Source organism: Lampetra planeri, chromosome 38, assembly GCF_965212315.1.
Source record: "Lampetra planeri chromosome 38, kcLamPlan1.2.h2, whole genome shotgun sequence".
NCBI classification, from domain to species: domain Eukaryota; kingdom Metazoa; phylum Chordata; class Hyperoartia; order Petromyzontiformes; family Petromyzontidae; genus Lampetra; species Lampetra planeri.
Window position 1 is genome coordinate 2,026,659 of NC_136144.1, and position 10,496 is coordinate 2,037,154.

Consider the following 10,496-nt stretch of genomic DNA (forward strand, 5'->3'; position numbering starts at 1 on the left):
TTTATTAACCTTCCTCCACACTGTTGATTAGCACCATTGGATACACGTGGTGCAAAAGAAGTTCAACATACATAGCTGGGATTGGCAAAAACATCCCAATCCTGAAATATTTACCCTATAAATCGCTCAAAATTTTGGTTCACACAGCTGTTGTTGTTATTCTCCTCGTGCCTGCAGAAATCCTGGCTCACTTTGGCCCTCACTTGACCGACCGCGAAAAGCTGGAGCTCGCAGCCATGCAAGAAGTGTGGTACTTTGCGCTCGACAACAAACCAAAGGGATTCAACAGGCATGGATATGATGACGACGAATGTAATTACATTCTGGTGAGGCTCACTACAAAACTAGTCTTGGGGGCGGTCACAGGGCCCAGAGGTAGCGGGGTTTGTGGCTTCTTGTTATTGCACCTGAATTTCCAACCAGGGCAATGACACACGCACACACCAACGAGCTTCAAAATCAGAATGTTTAATCCTTTTAGATAAGAAGCATATTTTCAAGGGAATCTTAACCAGCAGACAGTATCAAAGAATTCGACAATTACACCCACTTGCACATTTACTCACCCACCCACTCACTCACTTGCTGACTCACTCACTCATTCACACACTCAATCACTCACCTACCCACTCGCCCACTCACCAACGCACTCACCCGCACACATCTGAATCAGAAGTTTATTTCCCGAGTAAAGCCCGTTGAGCTCAGAAGCTCTTTTTAAATCCTTTATATTAAGTTCGCTTGCTTGCTTGCGTGCTTGCTTGCTTGCTTACGACCGTGCAAATCTTTCGGTCGTTTTTAACACACTTCCCGTGATCCAATCGAACTGAATTTTCCAGACTCGTTGTGCGTGACAATTAATTTTCGTGAAAAAAAAATTCAAAAATTTTAACTTTTTAGGAAAAAATAATGGTATGACTGTGTGTGTGCGTGTGGGGGGGGGGTCTGGTTGTATGTGAGTGCGTGAGACGAGGTGGCCGAGTGGTTAAGGCGATGGACTGCTAATCCATTGTGCTCTGCACGCATGGGTTCGAATCCCACCTTCGCAATTTTTTTAATCCTTTATATTAAGTTCACTTGCTTGCTTGCGCGCTTACGACCATGCAAATCTTTCGGTCGTTTTTTACCAACTTCCCGTGATCCAATCGAGCTGACATTTTGCACACAGACTCGTTGTGCGTGACAATCAATTTTCGTGAAAAAAAATTTCCTAAATTTTACACTTTTTTTTAAATATGTAATTACCAATTGCTTAATGGTGGCAGGCAATCATCTGACCCATAGGTGGCAGCCATCTCAAGCCAGAGGACGAGAGGACTCTAGCCGCCACGCATATAAAGGATTTATAGTGAAAAACTTTGTTTTTACGGGTTAATTTTTAAGGGTGACTCAGCCAGCAGACATCTGAGCATTCCAAATTATGGTAAAATAACACTTCATAATTCCAGCAATTATTTGTATTACATTCACACTTCTTAAACGTTGTGATTTTAACAAGTCAGTTTAAATGATTGTACCTTTTGTGCAGTTCCGACATGATCACCTCCACTACCGTTATGAGGTGCTCAAGATGATTGGGGAAGGTCAAGGCCAGGTGGTCCAGTGCCTTGACCACAAGAGTAACACCCTGGTAGCTGTAAAGATACTGGTGTCACCGTCGAGGTAAGACTTCAGAGACGTGCCATCACGAGGCCGACGTTGTTGTTAAGTCCATTGCCAGGCGATGCGGTGGTGATACTCGTGCTTCACAGCGAGAAGGGGGGGCCTTGGTTCGGCTCCTGACTCGGGCGCCATTGTGTGTGGAGTGTGTACGTTCTACCCCTGTTCTGCATCGGTTCCTTCTGGGTACTCTGGTTTTTCGTCCCTAAAGCTTAAAATACATACACACACAGTGTCAACTGGTATGGGCCAAAACATCCCGTTGCTAAAATATTACCTCCACATTACAGTAAGTCATCATTTAATGCTGTAGATACATTCCTGGAAAGTTCCGAGTTAAGTGAAAAAGCATTGAGCGAAAATAATCTCTCCATAAATAATGTAACAATAAAGTTTGGCGAGATACAATGTATACATACACTGTGAGATGATGAGACCAATAACTGAGGGTATGCTGTCATGTTACTTTTATCATTCCGAGTACTGTATTATACCGCTCAACGGTGCAGCTCAAAAAAGTATTTTGTTGTCGACACTCACAAACCACGTTATGATGGGCTTATTCCGTGTTATAATGGGTGCGTATCTTGTTAGAATGGGCGTGGTCCGTGTTGTAATGGTCGCGTTTCGTGTTACAACGTGCACATTCTGCATTGTGTCAAAAGTGTGGAAGAACCACGTTATAGCGAAAACGCGTTGTTTTAACACGCGTTTGCATTTAGTTTTCCCGAATGACCAATCTGATTTGAATGGCTATTCACCTTCATATCTTATTGGGCACCCTACGTCGGCTCCTGCCCCCCGTATGGTACCAATGAGAGTCGAGAACGCTACTTTAGCTCACAATGCCGTCAGACCTGGTGAAAGCATATTTAATTATGAATAGTATTTGCTTCTGGGTATTTCTTAAGAAAGTGTAAGTTATTAATTTGTGGACTTCCTCTGCGCAGCTCCAAGGAAGAAACATTGCAGAGGATGGAGCTCCAGATAGCTCTGGAACTTCAGTGAGGCCAGCAATGAAGATTACAGCGTCATCAAAGTCCTAAACAGCTTTGATTTCAGGGGACACCACTGCCTTGTCCTGGAGCTGTTGAAGTATGTACCGCGTGTTCCATCTCCCACTCCCCCCACTAATAGCGTGGTCAACTGATTAACTAAACAAATTTTTTTTTATTTTCCTGGGAAAGTCCACTGACCTATTAGTTATTTTTTGTAAGCGACCTGCCCACAAATTATACCTTAACAAAGTAACTTATCACGTGGAAATGTATAGCAGCCAAATACTATAAATGCATGTTGATTCGAAATGTGGAGGGGAAAACCAGAGGACCTACAGAATAATCCACATGACCACAGGGAGAACATGCAAACTCCAAATGTACATGCGTCAAGTTCGGGATCAAACCCCACGACCTTACCAGGCGGAGTTGTTATCTTCTCCCCATGGATAACCCTCTACCACCTGGCAAATGAAACCAATTTGTCAAGTGGGTAACTGAGCCAACTGATTTGGTTTATCGGCAAACCAACGACCTGAACTACGACTCTAAATATTGGTCGTGAACATGCACAAACAATATTAATATTATTGTCGTTAGCAGAATCAGCACAGCATTTAAGATGACACTGACACTGTGTTGGTTTTGTTTCTGCTTTCGTCTCTCTCACAGGGAGAGCCTTTATGATATTGTAGGGGTGTTAGAGAGAGAGCCCGTTATGCATGGCAGCTTATGGCAAACAAACACAGTGGGCGGGGCTACGTGAGTGCACGGGGAGGTGCTCTCTACGACGTCCGCGCCAGGCACCCCGGGGGGGCTGATTCGGAGTTATGATCCCCCGGGGCCCCACCCCTCAGCGGGGGGTTGGGTATAAAAGGGGATGTATCGGAGGGCTCGGGAGTCTTGTTAAGCTAACCAGTGAAGACTGAAGACGTCTTAGCTAGAGCCCTGGACTCCCCTGGTTCGCCGTCCTTATCAGGGCCGAACAGGACCGAGCCAGCGGCGTGGTCCCGAGATCCAGAGCCGGTGCTCTTGTCAGCGCTGGTCTGGGACTCAGGGTACCGGGCCCGACTTACCAGTGTCGGGCCAGATAGCCTCCCCTAGCCCGTTAGAGGAGGACTAGGAGGCAGGCTAGAAAGTAGCTAGCGCGTGTATCCCCAGCTAGCCGGGTGAGGGGGCCGACACCCCCTCTAGAGTTGTATGCCACAACCGTGCTGTGTGTAATAAACCTGTGTGCCTCCAACTCCGGCGTCCAAGAGTCGTGAACTCTACTACATCTGGTGTCAGAAGTAAAGATCTACGAACATGGACACGCGCCGGACAGCTCGAGTCAGGGTACCGGAGGGGGAGGACACCGTTGCAGTCGGGGAGCCCGGGACGGCTGAAGAAAACACGGAGCAGTCGGGGTCGGATGCGTCCACACCGCAGCAACAGGAGAATGGGGAGCCGTCGACAGAGGGGCTGAGGCAGGCGCACGCTAAGCTGGCGGAGCTGCTGTACGCCGCTGCTGCCATGCTGGACCACATCACACAGCTTGGGGCTGCTGGACCGCCACGGGGCGACGGCAGCCGGCGACCACAGCGCCTTCCCGCCATTTCGACGGAGCACCACTTTGAAAATCCCGCCATCGCCGCAGCTGCTGTTGAGGGCGTGGCCGGGTTGAGCATCGAGTCCAACGGCGGGCATACAGTACCTGCCGCGTCATCACCAACGGACGGCACGTCACCACGGGTGCGACCGGCGATGCCATCGGTTGTTCGCGCCGAGGCAGAGCCGGGTGAGGGGGATGGGGGAGTGCGACCTTCCGCGGCAGCCGCTGCGTTACATCAGCGACTACCTCCACTCAAAAGAATTTGTGGGCGAGGAAGGCGACTGGGGCGGCTTCCAGCGGCGCTTCCTCGCTCACCAGGAAATGGCGCAGTGGACGGACGCCGAGGCTCTCCGCGCGCTGCCGGCACTCCTCGACAGCGACGCCCTCGCCACTCTAACATCGGCACCGAAGGAGAGGCGCTCCACGCTGCAGACGGCGAAGCAGCTGCTGGCTGCAGTCTACGGTCCGCCGTCGGACTGTCGGCAACTCTTTTACGATCGCCAGCGGGGGGCAAAGGAGTCGCCCCTGGCGTACCGCACAAGCCTCCTGGCACTGGCGAAGGCGGCCTTTCCACGGATGGACAACGAAGGTATCGACGCCATGGTTACGGAAAAGATACTCCTGCTGGCGGACGACTTGGATATCGTCATCGTCGCACAAGACGACACGGAGATGTGCTCCCTCCAAGCGGCACGACTTCTCCACGCAAACCTGCTCGCGCAACGACGGAAGGCCAGCAAGGCGGCGAGCGGGCGTGCCGTGGCTGCAGCCACCCTCCCAGCAGAAGAGATTTGCGCCATCGACCATCAACGGCAGCAGGGAGCGGGAGTACGGGCGGACCGGGGCGGTTCGAGCCATCTCGACCATCCATCGTCGTCGCCAGCGCTCCCGCGCTGTTACAACTGCGGCATCCGGGGCCATGTCGCCTCGGGGTGCCGCTCTCCTCGGCAGCGCGGGACGACACCTCGACGGGACGCCGGCCCTCTTCCCAAGCTCCATCATCATAACCCGGCGAGTCGCGGCACCCCTCATGTTTGGCCCACGCACACGCCCGTCACACACTCAAACACCGCAGCGAATGGGGGGGTCGATATCGCGCACCATCGCACCAACACGCACCACTCTGGGTACTCATATCGAACCCAGCCAGTGGTCCGTGTTGGCCCATCGTGTTGTAGCCGCATCGTCGGGGTCGTCGGCCGTTGTGGGGCACATCGACGGGGTTGAGGTGCGCATCCTGGTCGATACGGGAGCATCGGCGACCATTATTTCGGAATTGATTTACAATATTCTCCCTGTCCAGAGCCGTCCTTTGATGCCCGTTAACGTGCCATTCTATGCTGCGAATGGGGGCTCACTTGGCATCATTGGACAAATTCGAGCCCAAATTTGTGTCGGGGATATTAAATTGTCTGGGCCGATTTTTGTTTCCTCCTCGCTGGCGGTTCCGTGCCTGCTGGGGACGGACTTCCTGGCCAAAATGCCGATTAGGATATTAATCGACCAGGGATGCATTGAGTTCCCGTCGGGCCGACACATGGCGTTTCTGCCATCCCCCGTTACGAGTCGGACGGCGTTCGCGACGGTGCCGGCGTTCGTAGATAGAACGGTGCGCGTTCCTCCGGGGGCACAAATGTTGATTCCTTTGAAACTTCGGCGGCCCTTCGCTAAGGGCATTGGGGCCCAGGGGGTTCTGCTGGGGCCGTCTAGGGCCGGGGTTAGTGGACCTCATTTACTTCCGGCCCAGACCATATTAAGAGGGGACGGAGACCCCTTCATCGCGGTCCTCAATGTGGGCTCGCAGACGGTGGTGGTCCCACAGGGGACCGTGCTTGCTCACGCAACGCCGGTGCCCTGTGAGGAACCCGTCGCGAATCACGTGAGCGCTGTCCCTGTGCCGCGACCACATTCGGACAGCGATGAAGGGTGGCTCGAGGCGCTTTGTGCGGGATCGACGGACCTGTCAAATTCAGAGTGTCAACAACTTAAAACACTACTGCGGGAATTTTCCGACGTTTTCAGTCGGGACAAATACGATTTGGGCTGCACTCATCTGCTGCGTCACCATATTGATACGGGTGACAGCGCGCCGATACGCCAGAATCCTTTTCGGTTAAGTCCCGCCGAAAAGGACCATGTCAAATCGGCTGTTGATGACATGTTAGCCGCCGACATCATTTCTCCTTCCACCAGCCCTTGGGGAGCGCCGATCATCCTAGTTAAGAAACAGGACGGCTCGTTGCGGTTTTGCGTTGATTTTTGGCGCCTTAACAAAATTTCGGTGGCCGACGCATACCCGCTCCCACGGATGGACGAATCGCTTGACGCCTTGGCGGGAGCGCGATTCTTCTCCACATTGGATTTACTTTCGGGATTCTGGCAGCTTCCTCTGGACGATGATTCAAAGCCTAAAACTGCTTTCCGTACACCGCACGGCCTGTTCCAATTCAACCGGTTGCCGATGGGACTCCACTCAGCGCCGGCAACTTTCCAGCGTTTGATGGAATTAGTTTTGGCTGGATTGCAATGGGACTCGTGCTTGATTTATTTGGATGACGTTATCGTCTTTGGTAAAACATTTCACGAACATCTCCAGAGGTTGCGGGCGGTTTTCCAAAAGATGCGGGCTGCTAATTTGAAATTCAAACCCCAAAAATGTCATCTGTTACGCGAATCGGTGCGGTATTTGGGACACATCGTGGGACGCTCAAGTATTGCTACCAATCCCGCCAAAACGCAGTGCGTCAGCTCCTGGCCGACTCCCACCTCGGTGGGGGAGGTCAGGAGTTTCATTGGCTTCGCGTCCTATTACCGACGGTTTGTCGCGGATTTTGCGACGATTGCGAAACCCCTGCACGCTTTAACGTCAAAAGGGGTTCGGTTCAACTGGGGACAGGAGGAGGAGGCTGCTTTCCGCTCCCTTCGGGACGCTCTGGTGAAAGCTCCTCCCTTGGTTTACCCCGATTTTTCTAAGCCCTTTTTGCTTGACACCGATGCGAGCAACACGGGTATTGGGGGTGTGCTTTCCCAGGTGGTTGACGGCGTGGAACGGGTGGTCGCGTACGGTAGTCGGGTGTTGTCTCCTGCGGAGCAGAGATATTGTGTCACCCGTCGGGAACTGTTGGCAATTGTCTATTTCATCCAACAGTATCGCCCATATCTGTACGGTCGGCATTTCACCGTCCGCACAGATCATGCGGCACTACAGTACGCCCTGCGAGTTCAACAACCATCGGGACAATTGTCTCGATGGTTGGAGATTCTCCAGGACTTTGATTTTGAAACCACCTACCGTAAGGGCGTTCGCCACACCAATGCGGACGCTCTGTCGCGCATGCCAACCACCTCCGAATGTGCATGCCTCCTGGGGTCTGGACGTTGCAGGCCTCCGGGGGACATATCGGTTCCGGTCTTGGCGGCCGCCGCCGACGACGAAACATTGATTACTAATTCGATCGCACAACAGGGAAAAGATTCCCTGCTGGGGTTGCCCGTCACTGATTGGGGGCGCCTCCAGATGGAGGATACCTCCCTCCTCGGGTGGCGTCGTTGCGTCGGCGGTGCTGGGCGGGGGAGGGGTGGTGCCGACGCATGGGAAATGGTGCAAGGTCTGCTGATGCATTGGGACGGGAAATCCCATCGACACCGGCTGGTGGTCCCTTCTGGGTTGCGGGGCAAGGTGGTGTGGGCCGCTCACGAGCGCCTCGTACACTTGGGGACCCAAAAGACCCTCGCCTTGCTCCAACTTGATTTTTTTTTGGCCAGGCATGACGAGGGATGTCGGGGATTTATTGGGGTCATGCCCTCGGTGCGCGCAACGAAAACCGCCAGCACAGGAGTCTAACCCACCCTTGCAATCAATCAAAGTGTCCAGAATAAATGAGCTTGTCGCGCTGGATATTTTGGGCCCATTCCCCGCCACCCCCAGGGGCAATAGATATTTGTTGACTGGTGTGGAGTATTTTACGCGCTGGCCTATGGCCTGGCCCCTTGCCAACCAGTCGGCAGCAGCCATCGTGGAGGCCTTTGTTCAGGGATACGTCCTGGACAAAGGTGCTCCGGAGCGGCTGCTGACCGACCAGGGCAGAAATTTTTCCGGCAAACTACTCCAACAAGTCTGTGAGCTCCTGGGCACGAAGAAAATTTGTACCTCCCCGTATCACCCGCAAACTGACGGGATGGTCGAGCGTCTGCATCGCACCATCACGTCAATGTTGTCACAGCAGGTTTCGGACTCACAGACCGATTGGGACCTGCAAATTCAAGGGGTCTTGGCGGCATACCGAATGGCCCCCCATGCAGCTATGGGATTTTCCCCCTTCTACCTCATGTACGGCCGCGAACCTGACCCGCCTGTTCGTGCCCAGCTGCAGATCCCCGCGCCGCAGGGAAAAACTAAATTGGCTGACCATGTAAAATTTAATCTGGCCAAATTAACAGAGGCACGGGATGCTGCCATGCAAAACTCTCACCTCCGTCAGAAAGCGAATGAGCGGCTCAGACTGGGTCGGGCGCACATGCTGCAGTGGAAGCCGGGGGACAAGGCATGGCTGCACTGTCCCCAGGTGCCACTTGCAACCTCCTCTAAGCTGGTGCGGCCGTGGCGGGGCCCTGTGGAGGTGGTCGAGGTTTTGCGCCCGCAGTGCGTGTGCATCAAATGGGGGAAGCGGCGGTGGTTCGTGCACCCCTCTAGATTAAAACCCTTCGTTGCGGTACACATCCCCACTTCACACACGCGTGGCCAAACATGTGGGGGGTCAACCGACTCACTGGGTCCGTCTCCGTCGCTCTCATCTAATGCCTTGCCGGCTGTGCCACCTCCAGGTGCATCAGGAGTGACGGGCTCACGCCCGATCACCCCTCCTGGGGATGCCAAGGGTCAAGCGGCGTCGAATGAGGACTCACTCCAAGACGGACAGTTGCCACCTGACGGTCCGCCACCCGGGGTTACCCCGTGTGAGGGGCCCGCTTCAAGGACGCGCGCTAAAATGCGCAGACTGTTGTGAGGCCGGAAGATGTGTACATAGTTTGTGTTCATTGTGTGTTGTGTGTGTGTGGTGGATTCCCTGCAAATTTTATATAGGCTGTTTTTACGGAATTCGTATTTATTTGGGGGGGGGGGGGGTGCGTCAGGTTGTTTTCTCTTCTCGCTGTTGCGTTCTTGTTGTGTTCTTGTTGTTGTCCTTGTTATTGTTGAAAAATAGTGAGGCACACGTGCGGTCAGGGGGTAAATGCGCTTTTATTGTCTTTTTTTTTTGTATGTTGGCAGCCGGGACGGCTGCAAGCTATGCGGGGGGGGGGGGGGGGGGGTGATGTAGGGGTGTTAGAGAGAGAGCCCGTTATGCATGGCAGCTTATGGCAAACAAACACAGTGGGCGGGGCTACGTGAGTGCACGGGGAGGTGCTCTCTACGACGTCCGCGCCAGGCACCCCGGGGGGGCTGATTCGGAGTTATGATCCCCCGGGGCCCCACCCCTCAGCGGGGGGTTGGGTATAAAAGGGGATGTATCGGAGGGCTCGGGAGTCTTGTTAAGCTAACCAGTGAAGACTGAAGACGTCTTAGCTAGAGCCCTGGACTCCCCTGGTTCGCCGTCCTTATCAGGGCCGAACAGGACCGAGCCAGCGGCGTGGTCCCGAGATCCAGAGCCGGTGCTCTTGTCAGCGCTGGTCTGGGACTCAGGGTACCGGGCCCGACTTACCAGTGTTGGGCCAGCTAGCCTCCCCTAGCCCGTTAGAGGACTAGGAGGCAGGCTAGAAAGTAGCTAGCGCGTGTATCCCCAGCTAGCCGGGTGAGGGGGCCGACACCCCCTCTAGAGTTGTATGCCACAACCGTGCTGTGTGTAATAAACCCGTGTGCCTCCAACTCCGGCGTCCAAGAGTCGTGAACTCTACTACAATATGATGAGAAAATTGGGGTTCCGGTTGGACATGGCAATGGTGAAAAGCTATACCAGGGGAATCCTCATGTTCCTGTGCCACATCTATTCCAGGAACATAGTTCACGCGGACATCAAGCCAGTGAGTGGACACAGCGTTCAGTATGACTTTGTTGCAGAGGTGTATCATTATTAGGGAATCGTTCCACGGAGAAAACCGGCCACGTTCGTCACAAGGTCGATGCGTTTGCTCTTTCTATCTAATTGGAAGGAGGCAGGTCATAGTACCCCTGGTGAAAATAATGCGGTATGAATTAAACTGTAGTGTAGAGTCGTGTCGGTATTGGGGACTCACCATAGACAAAACCGGCA

General features: G+C 53.6%; 1 non-coding gene across 1 annotated transcript; it reads left to right on the forward strand.

Moving 5' to 3' along the window:
• The first annotated feature begins 960 nt into the window (after positions 1-960).
• Positions 961-1,049, forward strand: TRNAS-GCU (transfer RNA serine (anticodon GCU)). Its single transcript has one exon. It is a non-coding gene; the product is annotated as a tRNA-Ser (tRNA).
• The last annotated feature ends 9,447 nt before the right edge of the window (positions 1,050-10,496 follow it).